Genomic DNA, 26,887 nt, shown 5'->3' with positions numbered 1-26,887 from the left:
TATAAGACACTATTGTGGCTCCCTTGACTGAGCTCACATCCAAGAAACATCCTCGATGGGTAGTCTGGACTGAGGCGTGTCAACAAGCTTTTGACACTCTAAAACAAGCTATGTGCGCGGCTCCTGTCCTAAGGGCCCCTGACAAGGAGTTTATCGTCCAAACGGATGCATCGGAGCATGGCATTGGGGCAGTGGTATCGCAACTCAGTGAGGAGGGTCTGGACCAACCTGTGGTTTTCCTTTCTAGGAAACTGCTTCCCCGGGAACAGAGGTGGAGTGCGATTGAGCGGGAAGCTTTTGCGGTGGTATGAGCTCTGAAGAAGTTGCGGCCATACCTGTTTGGCTCGCACTTCCTTGTTCAGACTGACCACCGGCCCCTTCGTTGGCTGATGCAAATGAAGGGCGAGAATCCCAAGTTGCTAAGTTGGTCCATCTCCCTACAGGGAATAGATTTCAGGGTGGAACACCAACCAGGAGTGGACCATACCAACGATGACGGTCTCTCCAGGTATTTCCGCCTTAGTGACGAGAACTCCCAAGGGGTTGGGTAGCTCTCCCCAGTTTCAGCTTGGGGGGGACGCGTGTTAGACCTGTCAGCCCTTTGGGTGGTCCCTCCTTATTTTTTTTCCCTTTTCGCCTCTCATTTTCTTTTTGTCCACTACATTTTTGGTGTTGTCCTTAGGTCTCTGGGCGCTCCCTGATTACTAATTAACCATGAAGCGCAGGTTCTCCTCTAAAATGGAGGAAGAGTAGGTGTTCCATCACAAAATGGTGGCCTGCTAACTGTCAAGATTTACCTCACAGCTTGGGGCCATAGGGATGTCAGGAGGGGTTCCAGAACCTTCTGGTCCACTCTAGCACTCTGGGCCCAGGCTATATAAGATAGAATGTTGGGCGGCCATTTTGTGGGGTGAGGAGTTGTGAATGGAGAGAGATCAACCGGGAGTACAGGCTGTGGAGTGAGGAGGCTGGCACATTGTGGAAGGGTTGACTGCCTTCAGGGGCTGCTATTCTCTTATGTGATGCTACCCCATGTCCATTCACCTGACACCGTATGGACATTTACATTTGAAACAACGTTACCCCTAGAGGAAGACCAGTTTGTGGACTAAGAAAACTTGACCGGTCTGGTGAGGGTGAGTGGGGCTACCTCCCACAAAGGTCTGAGTCTTGGTGTAATAGCCCCCCTTTTTTGTAACATTACCAACCCGCGCCTGGCTTGGCCCGTCTCCTAGCTGCCTGCTGTGTCACGCTTGAGCCTGTTAATTCATGCCCCAGACTGACCTGAGCTACCCGCGCTCTTGTGACATCACCGCCATTGCCCAGGCGGATCTTCTGTGGAGGTGGCGTGGTTCCGGTGAATTGGGGCCGGCAGCACCCTTGGCGATTAGGTCCGCATGGTCTGACAGGAAGGAATAGGAAAGAGTCTGGGGCCTTGTGGAACGCCAATTTTCCCACTGAGGAGGACCAGGGGAAGGCTCGGCGCTGACGGGGTGTGCGCGGCATTGAGCAAGCAGTCATCAGGCAGTGGATGCTGTAACAGAGTCCCGCCCTGACGCTGACTGGAGGAGGAAGCGGGGCAGGCCTGGAGGAGGCGCGCCCGTCTTGAGTTGCCGAGGAGGCGCGCTAGCTCCCCGGCGAGTATTCCACCTCTGTGAGGGTGAAACAGGAGTGGCACGAAGAGAAGGAGGAATTGCTGTGGAGGCGCGCCCTGCCCCCAGTGGGGGTCCTCTTACCCGGGGCTTGCCTCTAGCATTGAAAGAGGAGAACGAGAACGAGTGAGGAATCCCTAACTCCTCCCATCCGCCATTCATTGAACAGTGTCCACGAACTTCCCCAACAGAAGTAAGCAGGGAATTAAGTCAAGGGGGAAAGGTGGGGGAAAGCACAACTACAGAGTTAACTGCTGAACCACAGGAGGAACGTACTTTTCCTATGTGATCTGAAGGTCCCGGAATCAGGGCATAGTCTAGTAATCTACAGGTGGCAGGTTACTTTCTAAGACTCAAGTACTCTTGCCGTGTAAAGACATTAATACTATTGCTCTGCTGAAGCTAATGTATGCTATAACTGTATAGAACGAAGGTCTTTTGCTATTAACTTTAGGCCTGAATAGCTTGATGTATATTTCTGCATTAACCATTTTTACGACTAAACACCACTGGGTATGGGCTCCCAAGCAGCAAGGCCAAACCCTGGCTTATGTATACTACAAAAAAGTGCCAATGCTGCTAGTATTAGTAAATCTATCTATTTGTCTTCCTCACACACGAATAGAACACTATGTGAGCAGGATCTGGTTTTTATGAATCAATCTTTTAGATTTTTATTTTATTTCAAATTGTCATTTTTTCATTTACTTTTTACGAATTTCACATATTTCATAGAAACATTTCAAAAAAACATATAAACGGACATATTCTTAATCACTATTATACCACATCCCCTTCATATCATTCATACACACTATCACTAAAGATCTTTGTCTGACATACTCTACACACACTCACGCTCCTAACACTCTAGTATCAAAAATATTTTTATACAGATTATATACAATTTTTGAGAAACCATAGAATGTAATTTCAAGAGAGAATCAATATAATACAGGTATCATTTGATATTCTTATGGTTTATACATAACAAGGTCTGTACATAACAAGGTCTACGCGTTTCGAACTCTCTTTAGTACGGAGTTCTCATCAGGACCATAAACTGTGAATGGAAAAAAGAGAGGGGAGACCCTTGTTAATTGTTTGTTTTCCACCCAAAGTGAAGACTGTTATATGGCTCAACAACCACCTCTCTGCCTCTTACCTCTCTAATAGTCAGTCAAGTTTTAATTCCTTTAGTCTCCAACAACCGTGAAGCGGGACCACCTGAATGGTAAACATACATTTTAGCATTTCATCTCATATTGCCACATCCAAGAATACCTAAACGGAATCCAAAAGTAACTCACTGGTTTCATGTAGCTATTCGCCTCTCTCTACTCTGTGAAAGAGAACAAACGTTTTGTTTAATGATTGGATAATCGTAGTCACTGTGCTCACTGATCTATAGTGTTTTAGAGAAAGAGTTGTGTATCTTACCTATTAGTTATTCTTATTGTCCAAATGTAAATTTTGGAGGGGCTAGATCTTGAAAGCGCCCGCAATGTGCCTGGAAGGCAAAGAGATACATTCTCATTTCTGTTACATCCAAAAGGAAAAAATACGCTGTCCGTAACGGTGTCTGGCAGATCTTTCTAAACGTATAGTGACCGTGCTTTCTGGGATCTCTAAGGTGCTCACCTTTCGTTCGTTCTGCTTTCTGACTTAATCAGGATCCGGTCCATCAATCACCGGCAGTCTGTGTTCTTCCGCGTGAGGTTATTTTATCCACATCACATGGTTTCTGGCTGCTAACACGGGCGCCATCTTTGAATGAGCAAGGTTCGTAGGTAACGTGCCGTTTTGAACACCGGCGTTAATCTGTTGTATGCTACATGATTTATCTTGGGTTCCTATTCTGGTGATTTGTGTTTGATGTCGATAAGAAAGCGTTAGAGATAGCGATTTCTTTTCACATAAATTTTTCTTTACGGGAGCGCCATCTTGTGTTGGGAGACTCGTTCACAAGGTTGTGAGCTGTAATGTAGGTCTACTGACTGCCATTTTGCAGTGGTGTCGGGAGAACATTTTTAAGGTGCCCTCCATGACAACCATCTCGATACTGCTTATAATTTATATTTTTCAGACAGTTCCTTAAGTCCTTCGATAGCTGAGTTAAATTTCACAATCATCATGGCTTCCTTTCGTGAAAGTTTAGCTTCCAAATCCCCGCCTCTTAAGTCCTGGTCCACTTTAGCAATAACTGTCCATCGCAGTTCATTATCTCCATGGCTTTTTATTTGCCAGTGGTTCACCAAAGGAGCATTGGGAACCTTTCGTTTAATTCTTGATCTATGTTGCTGAATTCTTGTACGAATCTCTTGATTCGTTTTGCCGATGTATAGCAAATTGCATGGACACTTGATCCCATATATCACGAACCGTGATTTGCAATTTGTGATGGTTTCGTGTTTCCACGTTATTTCGTTATGTTTAAAGGTGGACCCTTCTTCAGTTGAATCACAACAATTGCATCCACCACATTTGTGGTGGCCCATCACAGGAGGTAGTCCAATCATGGTCCTTAAAGTTGGTTGCACTTTCATTGGCAACGCTGCTCTCACCAGTCTGTTGGCTATACTTGATTCTTTTCTAAAGGCGAATAAAGGAGGTTTTTTCAGTTCTTCGCATAGATTTTTTTACCAAATGCCAGTTGTTATTAACCAACTTTTTCAACATATTGGAATTGGGGCAGTATGTTGTAACTAGTACCATTCGGTCCAATTTTTGTTTGACTTTTTTCTCCAATAAACATTCCCGTGGTGTCCACCATGCTCTTTTTTTGGAACGTCTAAGCAATTTTTTGGGGTATCCGCGTTCGATCAGATTGGTAGTCAGTCTGTCGGCATGTTTCAAGTATTCATCTTTATGCTGGCAGTTTCTGCGAATCCTAAAATATTGCCCATAGGGCAAGTTTTTTTTCAGGCTTCTGGGGTGTATGAATGATATGAAGGGGATGTGATATAATAGTGATTAAGAATATGTCCGTTTATGTTATGTTTTTTTGAAATGTTTCTTTGAAATATGTGAAATTCGTAAAAAGTAAATGAAAAAATGACAATTTGAAAGAAAATAAAAATCAAAAAGATTGATTCAGATACTGCTCACATAGTGCTCTATTCGTGTGTGAGGAAGACAAATAGATAGATTTACTAATACTAGCAGCATTGGCACTTTTTTGTAGTATACATTAACCATTTTTAGGCACTGCTCAATTGGACAAACAATTCAGCGACATTTACGAAACAAATTAATTAGGTGTCCTGTTAATTTGCCTCGAGGCCTTCTTAATAGTCCCTAAAGCTGAAATAAGGGTTGGCCTGAAATGAAGTACATTTTAACTTCCTGTTAGTAAGGTAAATGAGTAAGGTTCACTAGCATGACATGAACTGTTGCGATAACTTGTGTTTCAGGAGACAGGAATTTTAATGTGGTGAGTCAATATTGCTGATGTAATTGAAAACCAAATTTAAAGGAAAGATAAAGCTTTTCTACTTTTTCTAAAGATGATGTGGTGTCATTTTCTTTTTAAGTGGGGGTGCGCTGAGTTGCTCTGTTGAGTGTGACGCAAGTACAACACAATTGCCTTGAAGTTAGGCCTTTCCACTTGGTGCCAGGCTACCCTAGTCAGACCAGTGACCCCGGGTCCAACAGAGATGTCATCAGTGATGTCATCAGTGATGTCACTGATCATGTCATGAAGGATGTAATATGTGACGTCATCAGCAGTGCATTGCGGGGCGCGAGTTATAGTTAGCTGAACTAACTATAACGCCCACATTTCCCTGGTTTTGTACAAGTGAAATGTCCAATTAACAATAACGTCCCTGAAACCTGTGGTTTTTTCAGTGAATTTCTAATGTTTTTTAAATGCTAATTTCTAATTATAACGTCCCTGAAACCTATGTTTTTTTCAGTGAATTTCAAAGATTTTTTAAATGCTAATTTCTACCTATAACGTCCCTGAAACCTATGGTTTTTTCAGTGAATTTCTAAAGTTTTTTAAATGCTAATTTCTAACTATACCTACAAAGGTAGGACATGTGAAGAAAGAGGTAAAAAAGCACAGAAAGAAGCAAGACAAATGCAGAAAGAGGCAACAGAAGTCCAGAAAGAAGAAGAAAAGTACAGGAAGAAGCAAGAGATGTAAAGAAAGAACCAACAGAGGAGCAGAAAGTCCTCCTGTGCCCCCAACTTCTGACGGGTACTTGTGGTAACTGACTCTGACTAACCAGGCCTAGAGCCAGTGCTATGCTAAAAGACACTCAGAATACAGTGAAAACCCCTACATACACTAGGGAACACTATGCGTTGGGGTACCCCTGTGATTAAGTATAGCCGGAAAATTCATTCCATTCGCGGAATTTGTGGATTTTCCGTGATTTCGTGATCCGCGAATCACGCGAAATCGCGGCTAAATCCGCGAATTCGCGAGCGGGATGAATTTTGTTCAGGAAGCACTTACAGGGTTAAAGCAGGTGCCCAAATTGAAGCTAATTTCTTTGTAAAATGGTTACAAAGAAATTACCTTCAACTTGGGCACCTGCTGTAACCCTGTAAGTTCTTCCTGAGCGGCGCCTCGTTGCCTACTTGCAACTATTCTCTGACCCTGCTCTGACCCTCGAAGCAGGGTCAGAGAATAGTTACAATTAGACAACGAGGCACCTGTCCCAACAATTAAACCTCAGCAGGAAGCACTTACAGATAAAAAAAAGCAGGTGCCCGAGTTGAAGCTCAAATTCAGTCACGCATTATAATCAGCCCAAGAATCTAGTGAGCATGGTCGATGCTAGGCAGGTGTGCTTTCTCCCCAGATCTACCGTCTACAATTAGCTTTAATCCATGATGGAGGTCTAGGCATCCACGAGTTTCTCGAGCGCAATCCCCCTGTACTTCCAGTGACCAGGTGGCTGCTTTCTCTTCATCTGCTGTGCTGATCAGCCTCTGACCCTTTAAACGAGAGGCATGTGAACTCGCAGAGAAGCCCGGCCCCAGCCCACGGTGAGCAACCTTTACAACACAACTTTTACAACGCACTACCGTTACAATTAAACTTTTACAACGCAAGTGGATTTACAACGCAAGATTTTACAACGCAAGTACCTTTACATCGCAAATACTTTTACAACACAATTATTATGTGTTATATTTAATGTTTTATATTTTATTTAAAAAAACATTTTTTAATTATATTTGTGAATTATTATTTTTATTGATTTTTAAATAGAATTTTTTTATATAATTATAAAATTATAAAATTAATCTATTTTATACATTTTATATTTTAGTATTAATATTGTAAAAAATTGATTTAATATTGTAAAGATTTTGGAAAGTTTACTTTTTGTAATATATAATGTAAAAAGTCAGTAAATAATATTTAAAATATAAAAATATATTAAATATACTAAATAAAATACTAAGGTATTAAATGGTACAAATACTCTAGTATATTGAAAAAATAGTTTAATATAATTGAATAAAAATAGAGTATTATATTTGATAACTTAAAAATAATATTGTTTTTAATCTCAGGTATTTTATTTAATTTATTGTTAGTAATACTCAAGTTATTCGAATTAATACTTTAGTATTATAATTTAAAAAATGGAGTATAACATTTAAAAAAATGAATGTAGTATTATTATTAAAATAAAGTATTATTATTGTTTAAAAATGTATTAAAAGTGATATTTGTATTGTTTTGAAACTCAGGTAATACATTTAATTAAATGTTAGTAATACTGTAGTACATTGTAGTTAATACTTTAGTATTGATTTAAAAAAAAGAGAATTAATGTTTGCAATTTTTATAAAAGTGTTTTTTTATAGGTATTATTTTAAGAGTGTTTATTTATAAAATTATATTTAATAAAAACAGGATTTTATTTCTAAAATGTAGAGTTTAAAAATTTCAAATTATTTCACAAAGTAATACATTTAAAAAATATTTGTTTAGTATTTAAATTAAACAATTTGTTGTGTAAAAATGTACAATTATTATTAATGTGAGAATATTTAATTTTGGTTTAAGTTAAAGAATAAAAAGTAGGATTAAGGTATTATTTAAATACTTAAAAATAACAATTAGTTTAAATATAATTTTATTAAATTAATACATTTATTTAAAAAAACATTTAAAATGTTTTAAAAGTGATAGATAAAATATAAAAATTATTTACTATTAATAATAGTTGTAAAATTTCTTAAAACTTATTTAATAAAAAAAGTTCCCACGATTTTGCATTGATTTCAACGGAAGTAATTGTCCTTTATTTATTTCCATAGATGAAGCTGGTTGTCCCGTGGAACTGAAAATGAAGGTTAAAAAGAAGAGGAAAGGGAAGCTTCTGCAAGGAAATGGGATAAGCATACAGGTAAGGATAATATTACATTATTTTTGAAGTAATAATTTAATAAAAAGATGTTTAGATTAAATAAATACATTAATACAATTAAAGACAACATTGTTTCGTTCTTTATTTTTTTATTAAAAAAATATAATTACATTTCTATTTTTTCAAGGAAATTTATACATATTTTTCTGTATTTTAATGACATAATTATTTTAATAAAAATATGTTAATATATTATTAACAAATAGTCCCTTTTTAATCTTTGCAGCTTTCGATGACGTAAGTACGTAAACATGAACGTAAGCAGCCATTTTGAAGAGCATCGATGGAGGAAGCAGCTGGAAGCTGATCTGCGTCCAGGTAGGAAACATTTCTAATTATTATTTATACATGCTTAGTTTAAAAAGTATACATATATTGTAAAGAAAGGATAAGGAGAGATTGCAGTTCACAGATGTAATGTAAATATTGTAAAAAAGCATGTAGCCGATCATGTAATTAGAGTATGCCTATGTCGGGTCGTAGAAAGTTAAAAGTTAAAGAGATAAGGTATTTGTGATAATAATTTATTGATTTTGAACAATAAAGGAATGTAATGTTAATGTATTATAGAAAGAATTTGTTTACGAAAAGAAGATTTCATAAATGCATTTTTCGATAATTTCTTGCTGTTCTTTGTCTACAAAAAAATGTCAAATGTGGGTAATTCATTTTTGAAAAAAGCTTCTTCGATTTATAACTGTAATTTTGGTAATTAGAAAATGTCTAATAAATAATTTACTTTGTATGCGTTGTTTTTTTAAAGTATTAGGATTGAAAGTGATAGTATGATTTAGAAGGAGGGAATAATTGTTTACTTTGGATTGGTTGGTAAGATAATATAAAATTAGCTTTATAATTTATTATTGTAACTAGTAGAGTTGGAGATAGGGAGAATATGCTTATTTTGGTGGTAGATTTGTTTCATTTAAAAAAAAATTTCATTGGATTTTTGCAATAAATTTGTAAATAGCTAGGGTGATATAGGGAGAAAATGTTTTGTTAGGAGGTAGTATTTTATTTTGGTTGCAATTATAATGCTCACATATTTTTCAACTAAGTATTAGAATTATAATATGAGCGATCAACATATTATAACAACAAGGAGTGTGAAAGAGTACCTTTTTTGTATATTGTGGTCTTTATCTGGATGTTTAGCGAGATACTTTAATTTTTGGTTTACCAAAATAGAAGAATAATTGAGTTTATTTGATTTATTTCCTCTTATTACTATGGTATTTTATATACATTTTCGAAAATATTTTGTGCTTGTAACCACAATTTATATGACAATTACATGGTTATTTAAAGAAGCTTTTTCCAAGTTATTTTTTTATTCCAAAAAATAGAAGAAATTATTTTTAATTCAAAATGCATTTCTATGTTAAAAAAAAATATTGTCAGATGGTTGTCAAATTGGAAAATATTTTCCAAATTTTAAAAAAAATATAAAAAATATTGGCATTTTTAGATTTCGGATTATTGTGGTACTTTGATGTTTCAAACATTGGTTTAATAAAGTTTGAAAACATAGAAGAAAAAAATGTAAGGTAAAAAAAGGTATGCAGACCCGACGAAAATTTAAAAAAATCGTTTTGGAAAAATATTATAGCCAATTGTAATTAGTGTTTGTTTAAATTTAGGGCAAAGCAGGAAAGTGAAGTGAAAAAATTATTCAGAAGCTTAGAATGTTAGCAACATTTTCAAGGTAGTCTAGAGCCACAGACAACGAAAATTGTTGTATAATACCCAATAGTCTCTCTGACATTTCCTTTGTTCTTTGTGTAACTCGTGGGTTTAGACTACCAGCTAATGTTTGTGAAAGTCTCATTTCTTGAAAACTGTGCTCCTTATTCAAAGTTTCCAAAAAAGAGTAGAAATTAGGGTGTGGTTTTCCAATTGTATGGTTGAAGGAGTTATGCCATCCCTCAATGGCATTATTTGTTTTAGCTTCTCCCTCTAAACAGCTTGTGTAACAGTTCCACCACTCCACGTGGAAACGTGGCTTCCTCCTGCGACCCGATCTGCTTAGGTGCCCAATCCATGTGTCTTCAAAATAATTTAGAATGGGTGCCAATTTGTCTTCATTAACATTGTAATAATTTGATTCTGTAATGGCAGTGTAGTACTCATCTACACTTTCGGGAGGCACAAAACAAAGAGCTGTTAATTTTTTTAACTCAACTTGTAGTTTGCTATCTGTTGAGTATTCTGCAACCAGGGTTGTTTTCTGTAACTTACGCCAGAATGCCTGGGAAAAATGGAAAAAACAACCCTGAATTTGGGTATCCGTGTACGTTTTATTGATCACATTGATCATGCTCAATTCAAAATCCACAATTATTTTCCTAGGACTTTTGGTTGTTGTATTTTTAATAACTGTTAAAAGTTCAGTGTAGGTTGCAGAAGACTTATCAGGCAGTAAACTATATACTAAGGAGATCACATTATGGTTAATTTTACCGTGTATAGTGTAAATTTGAGTGAAAGGATGGGGTATACTTTTAAACGTCCCATCCATCATCCAAATTTCACTATTTTCTAACTTAACAAGGTTGCGGGGTGTACTAAAAATTAGAATACGTTTTTGAGGGTTTTCGTTGTCATGGAGAAGGAAGGGTTCATCAGCAAAAGAAATAGTAAGTTCATGTGGAATAACAATGTCAGAAAAGGTATGAGGTGTAGTAGTTTGTGTGTTACTTGCCTGCTTTTGTCTTTGTATAATTCGCCTCAGATTAGGAATTATAGGCATATTACTAGCGACATGACTGGGGACATGCTGTGCAATCTCTCTTAAAATGGATCCTGTAGAATCATTGGAGGTGCTTGCAAGTTCTTTCATCTCATTTATGGTTTCTCTTACATCAATCTCCATTGCAGAGGCAGAGTGATTATGATCAGTTGTTTTAATAATAATATCTTCATGGGTAATCGCTCTGCCGCTGCAATGCGATGAGTAGTATTGCACGCACCTCCAATGATTTCTGGGAAAACGTATCCTTTCTTTACAATATAGGTATCCAGCATGATTAAGTAATTTGTTTCCTTTTCTGGATTTTATGTAAGTAGCAGTTTCATGAGCAGACATTATCTGTAAAGAAACAATGTTTTATTTTAGTATGTAAATTGAAATGACAAATAAGACATAATAATAATCTACAATTTCCTAACTGCTGCATTTGTATGGAGTTAGAATAGTAATAATTACTTCTACTCTATGTTACACTTTCTCTACTGCTACACCTTCCTGGAGTATGAATAGTAATTCTTAGACCTACACTATCCCACACTTTCCCTACTACTGCAACTTCCTGGAGTTAGAATAGTAATTCTTACCCCTACACTATTTCACACTTTCTCCACTGCTGCATCTTCCTGGAGTTAGAATAGAAATTCTTACCTGTACTCTATCCCACACTTTCCCTACTGCTGCACCTTCGTGGAGTTAAAATAGTAATTCTTACCTCTACACTATCCCACACTTTTTCTACTGCTGCACTTTCCTGGAGTTAGATTAGTAATTCTTACCCCTACACTATCCCACATTTTCTCTACTGCTGCACCTTCCTGGAGTTAGAACAGTAATTATTACCCCTACTGTATCCTACACTTTACCTACTGCTGCACCTTCTTGAAGTTAGAATAGTCATTCTTACCCCTAGACTATCCCACACTTTCTCTACTGCTGCACCTTCCTGGAGTTAGAATAGTAATTCTTACCCCTACACTATCCCACACTTTCTCTACTGTTGCACATTCCTGGAGTCAGAATAGTAATGTGGTTTGTAATGTGCTTTTTAAATACCTTTTGATGTAGATGCTTTTTGTTCTGGTTTCTTGTTATTTGCTGGTCTTTTTGGTTGTCTGGTCTTCTGGGATTCGCTTTTTGATTTGGTTTTGAGAAGATTTATATGAGTATCTGAAAATATGAGAATTTTTTTTTTAAATGTAATATTTTATTTCAATGTTTGAGATACAGTCACATATGTAAATACTTTTCTGCATACGTTATTTTACATTTATATTACCTTTTAACTTTATAACACTTTTCCACCTGCTGCATCTTCCTGGAGTTAGAATAGTAATTCTTACCCCTACACTATTCCACACTTTCTCCACTGCTGCATCTTCCTGGAGTTAGAATAGAAATTCTTACCTGTACTCTATCCCACACTTTTTCTACTGCTGCACTTTCCTGGAATTAGATTAGTAATTCTTACCCCTACACTATCCCACATATTCTCTACTGCTGCACCTTCCTGGAGTTAGAACAGTAATTATTACCCCTACTGTATCCTACACTTTACCTACTGCTGCACCTTCTTGAAGTTAGAATAGTCATTCTTACCCCTACACTATCCCACACTTTCTCTACTGCTGCACATTCCTGGAGTTAGAATAGTAATGTGTTTTGTAATATGCTTTTTAAATACCTTTTGATATAGATGCTTTTTGTTCTGGTTTCTCGTTTTTTGCCGGTCTTTTTGGTTGTCTGGTCTTCTGGGATTCACTTTTTGATTTGGTTTTGAGAAGATTTATATGAGTATCTGAAAATATGAGAATTTTTTTTTAATGTAATATTTTATTTCAATGTTTGAGATACAGTCACATATGTAAATACTTTTCTGCATACGTTATTTTACATTTATATTACCTTTTAACTTTATAACACTTTTCCACCTGCTGCATCTTCCTGGAGTTAGAATAGTAATTCTTACCCCTACACTATTCCACACTTTCTCCACTGCTGCATCTTCCTGGAGTTAGAATAGAAATTCTTACCTGTACTCTATCCCACACTTTTTCTACTGCTGCACTTTCCTGGAGTTAGATTAGTAATTCTTACCCCTACACTATCCCACATATTCTCTACTGCTGCACCTTCCTGGAGTTAGAACAGTAATTATTACCCCTACTGTATCCTCCACTTTACCTACTGCTGCACCTTCTTGAAGTTAGAATAGTCATTCTTACCCCTAGACTATCCCACACTTTCTCTACTGCTGCACCTTCCTGGAATTAGAATAGTAATTCTTACCCCAACACTATCCCACACTTTCTCTACTGCTGCACATTCCTGGAGTTAGAATAGTAATGTGTTTTGTAATATGCTTTTTAAATACCTTTTGATGTAGATGCTTTTTGTTCTGGTTTCTCGTTTTTTGCTGGTCTTTTTGGTTGTCTGGTCTTCTGGGATTCGCTTTTTGATTTGGTTTTGAGAAGATTTATATGAGTATCTGAAAATATGAGAAATTTTTCAAATGTAATATTTTATTTCAATGTTTGAGATACAGTCACATATGTAAATACTTTTCTGCATACGTTATTTTACATTTATATTACCTTTTAACTTTATAACACTTTTCCACCTGCTGCATCTTCCTGGAGTTAGAATAGTAATTCTTACCCCTACACTATTCCACACTTTCTCCACTGCTGCATCTTCCTGGAGTTAGAATAGAAATTCTTACCTGTACTCTATCCCACACTTTTTCTACTGCTGCACTTTCCTGGAGTTAGATTAGTAATTCTTACCCCTACACTATCCCACATATTCTCTACTGCTGCACCTTCCTGGAGTTAGAACAGTAATTATTACCCCTACTGTATCCTACACTTTACCTACTGCTGCACCTTCTTGAAGTTAGAATAGTCATTCTTACCCCTAGACTATCCCACACTTTCTCTACTGCTGCACCTTCCTGGAATTAGAATAGTAATTCTTATCCCTACACTATCCCACACTTTCTCTACTGCTGCATATTCCTGGAGTTAGAATAGTAATGTGTTTTGTAAAATGCTTTTTAAATACCTTTTGATGTAGATGCTTTTTGTTCTGATTTTTCGTTTTTTGCTGGTCTTTTTGGTTGTCTGGTCTTCTGGGATTCACTTTTTGATTTGGTTTTGAGAAGATGTGTATGAGTATCTGAAAATATGAGAAAAATGTTTGAAATGTAATATTTAATTTCAATGTTTGAGATACAGTCACATATGTAAATACTTTTCTGCATACGTTATTTTACATTTATATTACCTTTTAACTTTATAACACTTTTTCACCTGCTGCACCTTCCTGGAGTTAGAATAGTAATTCTTACCCCTACACTATCCCACATTTTCTCTACTGCTGCACCTACCTGGAGTTAGAATAGTAATTATTACCCCTACTGTATCCTACACTTTCCCTACGGCTGCACCTTCTTGGAGTTAGATTAGTCATTCTTACCCCTAGACTATCCCACACTTTCTCTACTGCTGCACCTTCCTGGAGTTAGAATAGTAATTCTTACCCCTACACTATCCCACACTTTCTCTACTGCTGCACATTCCTGGAGTTAGAATAGTAATGTGTTTTGTAAAATGCTTTTTAAATACCTTTTGATGTAGATGCTTTTTGTTCTGGTTTCTCGTTTTTTGCTGGTCTTTTTGGTTGTCTGGTCTTCTGGGATTCGCTTTTTGATTTGGTTTTGAGAAGATTTATATGAGTATCTGAAAATATGAGAACATTTTTTGAAATGTAATATTTAATTTCAATGTTTGAGATACAGTCACATATGTAAATACTTTTCTGCATATGTTATATTACATTTATATTACCTTTTAACTTTATAACACTTTTCCACCTGCTGCACCTTCCTGGAGTTAGAATAGTAATTCTTACCTCTACACTATCCCACACTTTCCCTATTGCTGCAACTTCCAGGAGTTAGAATAGTAATTCTTACCCCTACACTATTCCACACTTTCTCCACTGCTGCATCTTCCTGGAGTTAGAATAGAAATTCTTACCCGTACTCTATCCCACATTTTCTCTACTGCTGCACCTTCCTGGAGTTGGAATAGTAATTCTTACCCCTACACTATCCCACACTTTCTCTACTGCTGCACATTCCTGGAGTTAGAATAGTAATGTGTTTTGTAATGTGCTTTTTAAATACCTTTTGATGTAGATGCTTTTTGTTCTAGTTTCTCGTTTTTTGCAGGTCTTTTTGGTTGTCTGGTCTTCTGGGATTTGCTTTTTGATTTGGTTTTGAGAAGATTTATATGAGTATCTGAAAATATGAGAAAAAATAATGACATGTAATATTTAATTTCAATGTTTGAGATACAGTCACATATGTTAACACTTTTCTGCATACGTTATATTACATTTACATTACTGTGTAACTTTACAACACTTTCCCTAGTGCTGCACCTTCCTGGAGTTAGAATAGTAATTATTACCCCTACTGTATCCCACACTTTACCTGCTGGTGCACCTTCTTGGAGTTAGAATAGTAATTCTTATCCCTAAACTATCCCACACTTTTTCTACTGCTGCATCTTCGTGGAGTTAGAATAGTCATTTTTACCCCTAGACTATCCCACACTTATCCTACTACTGCACCTTCCTGGAGTTTCAATAGTAATTCTTACCCCTACTGTATCCCACACTTTCTCTACTGCTGCACATTCCTGGAGTTAGAATAGTAATTTTTACCTCTAGACTATCCCACACTTTCCCTACTGCTGCACCTTCTTGGAGTTAGAATAGTAAATTTTACCCCTAGACTATCCCACACTTTCCCTACTGCTGCACCTTCCTGGAGTTAGAATAGTAAGTCTTACCCCTACACTATCTCACACTTTCCCTACTGCTGCACATTTTTAGAGTTAGAATAGTAATGTGTTTTGTAATGTTCTTTTTAAATACCTTTTGATGTAGATGCTTTCTATTTGCTGTATTTTTTGTTCTGGTTTCTCGTTTTTTGCTGGTCTTTTTGGTTGTCTGGTCTTCTGGGATTCCATTTTTGATTTGGTTTTGAGAAGACTTATATGAGTATCTGAAAATATGAGAAAAAAATATGAAATGTAATATTTAATTTCAATGTTTGAGATACAGTCACATATGTTAATTAATACTTTTCTGCATACGTTATATTACATTTATATTACCTTGTATCTTTACTACACTTTCCCTACTGCTGAACTTTCATGGAGTTAGAATAGTAATTCTTACCTCTACACTATCCCACACTTTCCCTACTGCTGCACCTTCCTGGAGTTAGCGATCTTACCTCTACTCTATCCCACATTTACCTACTGCTGCCCCTTCCTGCAGTTAGAATAGTAATTCTTACCTCTACACTATCCCACACTTTCCCTACTGCTGCAACTTCCTGGAGTTAGAATAGTCATTCTTATCCCTAGACTATCCCACACTTTCCCTACTGCTGCACCTTCCTGGAGTTAGAATAGTAATTATTATCCCTACACTATACCACACTTTCCCTACTGCTGGACCTTCCTGGAGTTAGAATAGTAATTCTTACCCCTACACTATCCCACACGTTCCCTACTGCTGCACTTTCTTGGAGTTAGAATAGTAATGTGTTTTGTAATGTGCTTTTTAAATACCTTTTGATGTAGATGCTTTCTTTTTGCTGTACTTTTTGTTCTGGTATCTCGTATTTTGCTGGTGTTTTTGGTTGTCTGGTCTTCTGGGATTCGTTTTTCGATTTGGTTTTCAGAAGATTTATATTAGTATCTGAAAATATGAGAAAAAAATATGAAATGTAATATTTAATTTCAATGTTTGATATGTAGTTACATATGTTAATACTTTTGTGCATATGTTACTCTTTTTTTACTGCTGCTCATTCCAGAGGTTAGATTATTCATTGTTATCCCTGCACTATTCCACAGTTTACCTACAGTTGCACATTCTTGGAGTAAGAGTAGTCATGGTTACTCTTACACTATTTCACAGTTTATCTACTGCTGTACCTTTCTGGAGTTTGAATAGTAATTGTTATCTCTACAGTATACCACATTTTCCTACTGCTGTACATTATTGGATTTAGATTAGTAATTTTTATTCCTACTCCATCCCAAACTTTTGCAATATTTTACTACCGATATACTTGAACACAGTGTAAAAATGCTGTTATGTAAAATAATTACCTTCTTTAAAAGTGGACTTTTGAATTTACAAAGATGAAAGTATTTATTATATTTTCGTTATTGAATTCCTGTGTAAAAATGAGATTAAATATGTGTGGATTAGAAAAAGTTTTTCAATTTTATTAAATTTAAATTATGATTCTTTTAAATTAGAAAATTACCTTGAAATTCAAATCAAATCAAATCAAATTGACTTTATTTCGGATATATTGCAATCCATAAAAGTACAAAACATTATACATTTCATTTTAAAAGAAGAACATCACAGAATTACAAAGTCAATATTGAGTACGTAGTACATATGAATTTCTTAACAAAGTGAGTAGACAAAACAGTACAGGGAAAGTGCGACTAGTGCCCAAGTGCGAAAAAAAAGTGCAGAAGTGCTTCGAGCTGTAATAAAGTGCAGAAGTGCTTCGGGCTGTAATTCACAATTACTCATCAAGGCATTTTCTTATTCTCACCGTTAGTTTTAAAAATTCTAACACCTGAAGAACACAATCAGAATGCAACAGCTGTAAGTATACAAGGGCGGGTCTAATTTGTTTAAAATTTAGTTTCTTTAAAAGAGTGACAAGATACCGCCTACGGGGGTACTCATAAAATGTACATAAAAATATAAAATGCAGCATATCCTGTGGAGACTTCCCGTCGCAGCCACAGGGAGCTGCAGGTTTCTTAAAAATGTCCGACATTGGTCTGATTAAAACATGATGAAAAATATTGAACCTAAACCGAGTCAGCAAAAATTTATCATGAGAGGAGAAGGAGCATGTTAGATACATTTCCATATTATCACAAGTTCTTAACATGATATACTTTCTAACATTGGGTTTCAGGAGCTCAACCTCATCTCTTAGGGCACTGCGATCCATAAGAAAGGCCCTCTTAATTGCTACAACGTCACCCTTGACTATATCCCTAGGATTTTCAAACACGTTCAGGCGACCAAGCTTCAAAAAATTGGACTTCAAGTATTTTAGCCACGGTACACACATCGCATAATCAAGTGAAACAAGATCTTCCACTATCTGGTGTGTTAGGGGGATTTCCTGATTTAGCCATAATTTTAGCCAACATAACAATGGTTTCAGTCCAACAATGTCAGTTATATACTGACAACCAAGCTCTTCATGTGCCGCTAAATTCGGTGTACTTCCTGGGACACACAACAGACGCTTTAGAAAATTGTTTTCAACTATTTGTAGTTGTTCGCCATTTGTATGGCCCCATATCTCACTGCCATAGACTGCAGTAGCTATGGATTTGGCATTATATAGTTTCAACATGGCCAGAGTAGGCTTTTTCCCCAGTTTACTGGCAAAATTAAAGATGGAAGCATTTACTCTAGTCATTTCACCCTTCTTCCTGGCCATATGTGGAGCCCAACTAAGCTTCGTATCAAATAGGACACCCAAATATGAAAATGTTTGGGTAACAGGGATCAAAACATCATTTAATTTAAAAACGAACTTCTTTTTAGGTTGACGGCCAACATGCATTATGTAAGATTTAGAATTGTTGACCATCAGGTCCCTATCAGACATGAAATTATTAAAAGCATTCAGAAGTGCTTGGAGACCCTTTTCTGTTCGTGAAATTAAAACCGCATCGTCTGCGTATAAAAGTAAAGGAATACCCCGCACACCCGCTCTAGGGCAGTCTGATTTAACCTCTTGCAATTCAGCCTCTAAGTCATTTATATAAAAATTAAAAAGAAATGGAGCCAGGATACACCCCTGACGTACTCCTTTATTAATACTGAAACTGCCTGTGGTTTCCCCATTAGCCGAAAACCTTACATTGGCTCTAGTGTCATTATGTAGGTCCGCAAGGAAATCCACGATCCCCCTATCAACACCTTTGTCCCTCATGGTCTGCCACAGCCTCCCCCTGTTCACGCAGTCGAAGGCTGAGGACAGATCCATGAAGGCGAGGTGAATTACTCCTTTCTGTACGACAGTATATTTATTCAGAATAAGAAACAGGTTAAGACACTGAGTTATGGTGGAGCGGCCTTCACAAAAGCCATATTGGGAGGTCGACATGATATTATTTTCAATCGACCAGCTTACTAAGCGTTGGAGTATGACCCTCCCCATAATCTTAACCATTGAGTCTATTAGGGATATTGGACGGTAACAGAGAGCACTTCCCCTGTCTCCCTTCTTGAAAACAGGGACTATGGTTGATAATCCCCACGTTCCCGGACATCCAACTCTAGCCGCAGCATTAAATACAGCAACCAGGATTGGAGCCCAGAAATTTGGGTCAGATTTATAGAGATCCGGTGGTATTCCATCAGGGCCAGGTGCTTTATTTGCAGTAAGACCCATAATGGCAACCTGGACCTCACTTTTATCAAAAATTATGGTATTGCTCCTAACATGGGGAGTAGAAGCCCTAGTTCCAACATCCTCCGAGTAGTACAGGTTCCTAAAATGACTTTCCCAGTCCTCTTTCGTTATGCAGCAAACAAGACCGTCTCCTGGGTCCTCGGTCAAAAAAGGTTTTTTAACCAGTGCCCAGAACTTGGTGCTGCTGTTCAGGGTGGATGAATCAATTAATTCCTCCCAGGCCTCCTTCCTTAAGAGCTCCTTACGAGCGACAATAATTGCCTTATATTCTTTTCTGCATACTTTTACGTCCTCCCGATTCCTTGGTGAGGCTGACAATGCCAACCTTAGTTTGCGAGCAGCTTTGGTGCAATCATGACTAAACCATCTCGGGCCAATATTAACTTGCTTTTTACTGGGAACAGAAAGAAGCGCAGACACCTTCTCCGACATATTTTGATAGGCCTCTAACACTTTCCTTGAGTCGTCCCCCTCATTCATACAGACTTTAATGTCCTCTGCACACCTTTCAACAATGTTTATATAAAGGGTATCCGCAGACACCGTTGACCATTTTAGCCTCCTCCTCCCATCTGTTGTTCCCAAGCTGCCTTGACTGGTGATCTTGTTTCCCTTTTCAGCCCAGGGACATTTTAAACAGATTGTTAGAGGATTGTGGTCACTGAATTCACTCGAGACAATGCAAAAAGAGTCTAAAAAAGTTTGCATAGTCCGAGAAACCAGTATGTGGTCTATGAAGGTACCCCTTCCGTGTCCCTTAAAGGTGGGGGTATCAAAGCAATGTAGAGGGTCTTTAAGGGACATGGCCAGTGAAAGGTCAAAGTCATCCAATAAGTTATTGCACATTTCCCCCTCCTTAGTATGCTCCATGTGAAGAGAACCTACCCGTTCACAAGACATTTCTGGTAAACGCTTGTGTAATGGGTCTATACAAGGATGCACATTGAAATCCCCCATAATCATCAGGTTATGGCCCAAATCTTCCATGTGGCTAGAGACAAAGGAATTTAGTATAAAAATATCATTTCTGCCTGCACTATCATAAGTAGCATTATAAAAGTTCACCAGACCCACACAAACATTTCCTCCAGATAGAACTAAGCCCATTACACCTGTATGCTGTGCTTCAATTCTACGTACTGCACATGAAATTAGTATGGAGACAAAAATTACAAGACCCCCCTTTGGCCTACCCCTTAATGACGGCAAAGCTGGCACATAAAAGGCCTTGTAACCTTCCAAAAAAAGGTTGCAACCCACCTCCCAAGTTTCTTGTAAACAGATGATCGAGAATTGCTTAATATAGGTCACCCAATTTACATCAGACATTTTAGCAGCAAGACCAGCAATGTTCCAAGAGACAGCATGACATCCTGGCTTAATAGCCACCGGGTTATCTAAATTTGTATTTGATAATTCACCTGTAGCCACAGTGTCCTGAGCCGCAGGTGCCACCCGTCAGTCACACAGCTCAAGCCCGGATAATACTTCATACCTGTTCTGTGTGGTTAAGTTGGTGCCATGCCGATATTTCCCCACTCTGGTACTTCTATTATAAGCATCAGTGTATCCAACTGACCCACAAGGATTGGTGATGTTATAGAAAAATTGGGTGTCTTGAACAGGAGTATATGGTTCAGACACCTGCCTGGTTAAGCTCAGTTGTGGTGTAGGTTTACACAGATGCACATAAAAATATCCCAGAGGGCGTACACAAATACTATTCTCATTATATACCAGTGAGGAAGCTCTCAAAAGAACAGTTGCCACGTGCTGAGGGCGTTTAAAATTAATGACTAAACAGTCTCCAGAGCCGGACTTTTTGGATGGTCCCACCCAATTTACACGTCTTACTGCCATTATCTGGTCAGAGTATGAGATGGGAAAACCACAATTTTTATTAAGCCAAGCCACTGTCTTATTTTTCAGGGAAGTGTGAGATTCGTCATAAGGAGATGCAGGATGGGTGCCACAAGGAGGGACATTAGTCAGTACTGCTACATATGGAGCACAATCAGGTGGTAAATTTAGGTAACGATTGTACCTTGGGGGTCTGGGGGCTCCACTGCTTTGGGAGATTATAGATGAATGTGACTGCGGGACAATTACCGCAGGGGCATCCACTGTATTAGATCTTACAGACCCTATAGGTACTGCTGCAACAGTATTCCCCCTCCCCTTATTCTGTATATCATTAACTTCAACAGTTTCTCTCCCTTTACCCCCGGGATGAACTATCCCTCCAGGTGTTACTAACTTCTGTGATGATGATAACAGACCACCCAGCCTAGAGACTTCCTTTGCTAAATTATCGATTTTATTAGTTAAAGGTTTAATAAGTTCTTCTATTTTTGCTGTTAAAGAGACTTCAAGACTTTTTATAAGTGAAGTAAGCAAGTCAGAAGATAAATTAGCCCCTTTACCACTAGTACCTGTAAATACAAAGGGAGTTATTACAGCAGAGCTATTAGTTGTTTTATCATCCTTTTTTTTAGTCTTAGAGTTGTAATTTTTTCCATTATCTTTTTGAGATACTATTCTACAGGTTCTCAAGGGCCTAGTCTCAGGTTGGGTCTCATTCATTATACCATTATCATCATTTAACTGCACTGGTGGGTCAGAATAAACCTCAACACTCACTGTAATGGGCACTGGAGGATCAATAGAGATAGCATCCCTCGTATTAGCTTCAGAGATTTGTGGCTCAGGAACAGGCGATTTTTCTAATAAATCCCCTGTCACAGAACCCTTCCCCAAGGATACACGTCTGTCATTATTAATCTGGTTTACTTTCCTGACAATGAAATTATCCAGAGTAGCAGGCCCTACCATCACCTTGTCAGATTTAGATTTAGACATCATGGGCAATAGTACTAAAACTTATAAACTCTCACACAAATACCCTCAGGTCTACACACTCACAAAAATACAAATCATAAAATTAAAAAGAGTCTTACGTGCACTCAGCACGACAGTAGTCCGAATGGGGCGATGCAAAGTCCCTGGCCCAGACCAGTCTCCTCAGGCCTCGGAGGGCCACAGAGGGCCCGCCCTTTGCCCGGGCTTAGCCTGGGCGCTCCCGCGCGCGACTCGCGGGGGCGATAGGGGGTGTCAACCTTTATTCGGCGCCTCCGGCGCTCACTGCGCGTCACGGGCGCGCTGGTTGCAGAGGGAATGCTGGGGAGTGTGGTCCGGTTGCACGGGACGCCTCCCTCGCCTCCCGGCTTGTGCCTCTGGACTCTGCTCTTCCCGCCGTTCCCCTCACGGCAATGCCCGATGGCGAAAAGCGTCAGCTAAGCCTGTTGTTCCCCCACTGGGCTCTCGGGGGGTCAGCCTTTATTCGGCGCCTCCGGCGCTCACTGCGCGTCACGGGCGCGCTGGTTGCAGAGGGAATGCTGGGGAGTGTGGTCCGGTTGCACGGGACGCCTCCCTCGCCTCCCGGCTTGTGCCTCTGGACTCTGCTCTTCCCGCCGTTCCCCTCACGGCAATGCCCGATGGCGAAAAGCGTCAGCTAAGCCTGTTGTTCCCCCACTGGGCTCTCGGGGGGTCAGCCTTTATTCGGCGCCTCCGGCGCTCACTGCGCGTCACGGGCGCGCTGGTTGCAGAGGGAATGCTGGGGAGTGTGGTCCGGTTGCACGGGACGCCTCCCTCGCCTCCCGGCTTGTGCCTCTGGACTCTGCTCTTCCCGCCGTTCCCCTCACGGCAATGCCCGATGGCGAAAAGCGTCAGCTAAGCCTGTTGTTACCTTGAAATTATTTTTGAAGAGGAGTATGGATCCTTTAGTAAAATCCAATTTTTTTAAACTTTGCTTTTTCGTCAAACTTTATAGAAGTTCTTATATATTTACTATTTTAACTTTTCGTGCTGTTAGAAAAATAATATAATTTTAGATATTTCAAAATAATTATATTTAATAATCCATGTAATTTCAATTCTAATCATCTTAAAAAAAAATGTGTTCTTGATTTTATTAATATATGTCTTATTAATTATAGTAATATCTGGGTGGTAATAATGTTAATTTAAATTTGAAAATCAAACTTAATAGGGATCGCATTTTAAATAATTTATGAAAATATTCCTGTTATTACTTTTGTAAACTTACTTGAATTGCGAAAAGTAATGCTTCTTAAACAGAATCGGGTGTTATCTCAAAGAAGAGGGCAGAGGGTCAGCTTTTGGCGTCTGGTCACTCTGGTAGTTGATAATCAACTGATTTAAAAATGGTGTCTTACCCGTATTTTTAAGTTTGACTCAGTGACACTGTTATTTTTAAGAAACATAGCGTTGGCATTTATTTTTTAATTCCGTTTCATTTCTGTGGAAAGTTATAATTTAAAAATTAAATAAAGATGTGTAGTTTTCACTTTTTCGTTCCGATTTGGCATCCATTTTGAAAGTAGTGTTGTGCTATTATTTTCATGGAAAGAGTTGTAGGACATATCTATGAACTACACAGTTTAGAATGGCGACTATGTTTATGTGAAATATTTGTTTTTACGAATATTTATTTACAATAAAAATAATATATTCTGAGTTTGTTATATTTTATAATTCGTTCCATGCGTAACATTTTCATTAGTTACGTTAAAATGGTATATTTTTTTAAATACTCGAGTATTAATTTTAATACTCGGGTATTAATTTTAAGAAATGTTTCGTATTTCTTTGGATTAACGTTTAATTTTTATCTACGTTTTAAAACACTTCCCCACCCAAAACTCCTAATTTCCCTACATCCCGTGCCAGGTTTTATTTTACAAAGAAAATACAGAAAAAACCGTATTTTATGCGTTGTAAAGGTATGCGTTGTAATTGAATTCGTTGTAATAGCATTTTCCTACTAATAACTCTATTTCGCGTTGTAACAGTATTCGTTGTAAAAACATGCGTTGTAAAAGTATTTGCGTTGTAAAAAATGTGTTGTAAAAGCATGCGTTGTAATAGTATGCGTTGTAACATCATACATCCCCAGCCCACACACACTAGGCTATGCAACCTCTTCCCGCCCTTTCCCCCACTGTGATGGACAGCTCACTCCAGGGACCTCGACGCCTATGGGCGCGGTGGCAAAGTTACAGACACACGGGGTCACTGAAGACAACTCTTCCGGGCCTTTACGCTGCTGTAGTGCAGAAAAAGCACAATACATTTACCCAACGAGGTAGCACTTACTGCTTTCTCTTCATCTGCTGAGCTGATCGGCCTTTGACCCTTTATAAACTTGAGGCATGTGAACTCGCACAGAAGCCCGGGCCCAGCCCACACACACTAGGCTATGCAACCTCTTGCCGCCCTTTCCCCCACTGTGATGGAAAGCTCACTCGAGGGACCTCGGAACCTATGGGCGTGGTGGCAAAGTTACAGACACACGGGGTCACTGGAGACAACTCTTCTGGGCCTTTACGCAACTGTAGTGCAGATAAAGCACAATACAGATTTACCCAACGAGCTAGCACTTACTGATTAGCCAGTAGAACGTACTCCAGTTAAGTACGGTGCAAATCGCAAACAAATCCTCAATTTCGCTGGAAAATCCACGAATTCGCGGATTTTTTTGCAATTTCTCGCGAATTTGCAAACCGCTGATTCGCAAAATTCACCCATACTTACCTGTGACTAGCATGACCTCCTCTGTATTTGCCATGACTTAGTGCCTGTGTCATTGCATGAGTACATGGGTACTGACTAGATGATTAGAGTACTGCAAGGAGAGTGCATGGTGAATTTATAGGTGCTTGGGTTTTGGCAGAGTGATTGTATAGGTACATGGTGCTGGCTGGGTGATTCGAGGAGTGCATGAGTAGTTACAGTAGTGTGTAGGTGGTTAGAGGTCTGCATGAGAAGTGCTCAGGGGATTGTAGCAGTGCATGTGTTAGTGCCTGGGCCATTACATAAGTACATGGTGCTGGCTGGGTATTTGGAGGAGTGCATGGGTAGTGACAGGGCGATAGCTGGACTGCATGGGTAGTGCTCAGGGGATTGTAGCAGTGCATGAGTGCCTGGGCCATTGCATGAGTGCATGGGTAGTGACAGGATGATTAGAGTGCTGCAAATAGAGTGTATGGTGAGTTTAAAAGTGCTTGTGTTTTGGCCGAGTGATTGGATAAGTACATGGGTACTGACTGATGGGAGTACTGCAAGGAGAAAGCATGGTGAATTTATAAGCGCTTGGATTTTGGCAGAGTGGTTGGATAAGTACATGGTGCTGACTGGGTGATTGGAGGAGTGCATGGGTAGTGATAAGGAGATGGCTGGTCTGCATGAGTAGTACTCAGGTAATTGTGGTAGTGCATGTGCTAGTGCCTGGGTCATTGCATAAGTACATGGGTAGTGACTGGATGATTAGAGTGCTGCAAGGACAGTGCATGGTGATTTTATAACTGCTTGGGTTTTGGCGGAGTGATTGGATAAGGACATGGTGCTGGCTGGGTGATCGGAGGAGTGCATGGTAGTGACAGACGGATTTCTGGAGTGCATGGGTACAACCTGGGTAATTGGAGGAATGAATCAGTAGTGTTTAGGTGGTTAGAGGTCTGCATGGAAAGTGCACAGGGGTTTGTAGCAGTGCATGTATTAGTGCCTAGGCCATTGTATAAGTACATGGGTACTGACTGGATGATTGGAGTACTGCAAGGGGAGTACATGGTGAATTTATAAGTGCTTGGGTTTTGGCGGAGTGATTGGATAAGTACATAGTGGTCAATGGGCGATTGGGGGAGTGCATGGGTAGTGACAGGGTGATGGCTGGACTGCATGGGTAATGCTCAGGGTATTGTAGCAGTGCATGAGTTACTCATGGGTCATTGCATGAGTTCATGGGTAGTGAAGGGATGATTAGAATGCCGCAAGGAGAGTGCATGGTGAATTTATAAGTGTTTGGGTTTTGGCGGAGTGATTGGATAAGTACACACATGTCACATCAGACCCCGCCCCCTCCCTTCACCACTGTGCAAACACTTCCCCTGGCAGATTTTAAGTTGGGGGATTAATTTCTCTTGAATTCTGAGTGTCCCTGGAGGCCAACTAGCCCACCAGCTACCTCCAGTAAGCGCCACAGAGCTGTGTTGCAGAGTAGTGTAAAAAGGGGGCGTGGTCTCAGACCACCTCTCTGCAACACAGCTCCCTGGCACTTACTGGAGGTACCTGGTAGGCTAGTTGGCCCCAACGGACCCTTAGGATTCAAGGGGACTTAATCCCCCAACTTTAACATGTGCCACAGGGCACGTTTGCACACTTGTCCCATCAGGCACGCCCCTTCCCTGCACCACTGTGCAAACGCGCCCCCTGGTGCATGGTAAATTGGGGGATTAAATCCCCTTGAGTCCTGAGGGTCCCTTGGGGCCAACTACCCCACCAGTTATCTCCAGTAAGTGCCACAGAGCTGTGTTGCAGAGTGGTGTAAAAAGGTGCGTGGCCTCGGACTACCTCTCTGCAACTAAGCCCTGTGGCGCTTACTGGAGGTACCTGGTGGGCTAGTTGGCCCTCCAGGGCCCTCAGGATTGAATGGGAATTACTCCCCCCAACTTAAAATGCGCCA

The sequence above is a fragment of the Lissotriton helveticus genome, chromosome 3_1, assembly GCF_964261635.1.
Source record: "Lissotriton helveticus chromosome 3_1, aLisHel1.1, whole genome shotgun sequence".
NCBI classification, from domain to species: domain Eukaryota; kingdom Metazoa; phylum Chordata; class Amphibia; order Caudata; family Salamandridae; genus Lissotriton; species Lissotriton helveticus.
Note: the sequence above shows the minus strand (reverse complement) of the source record.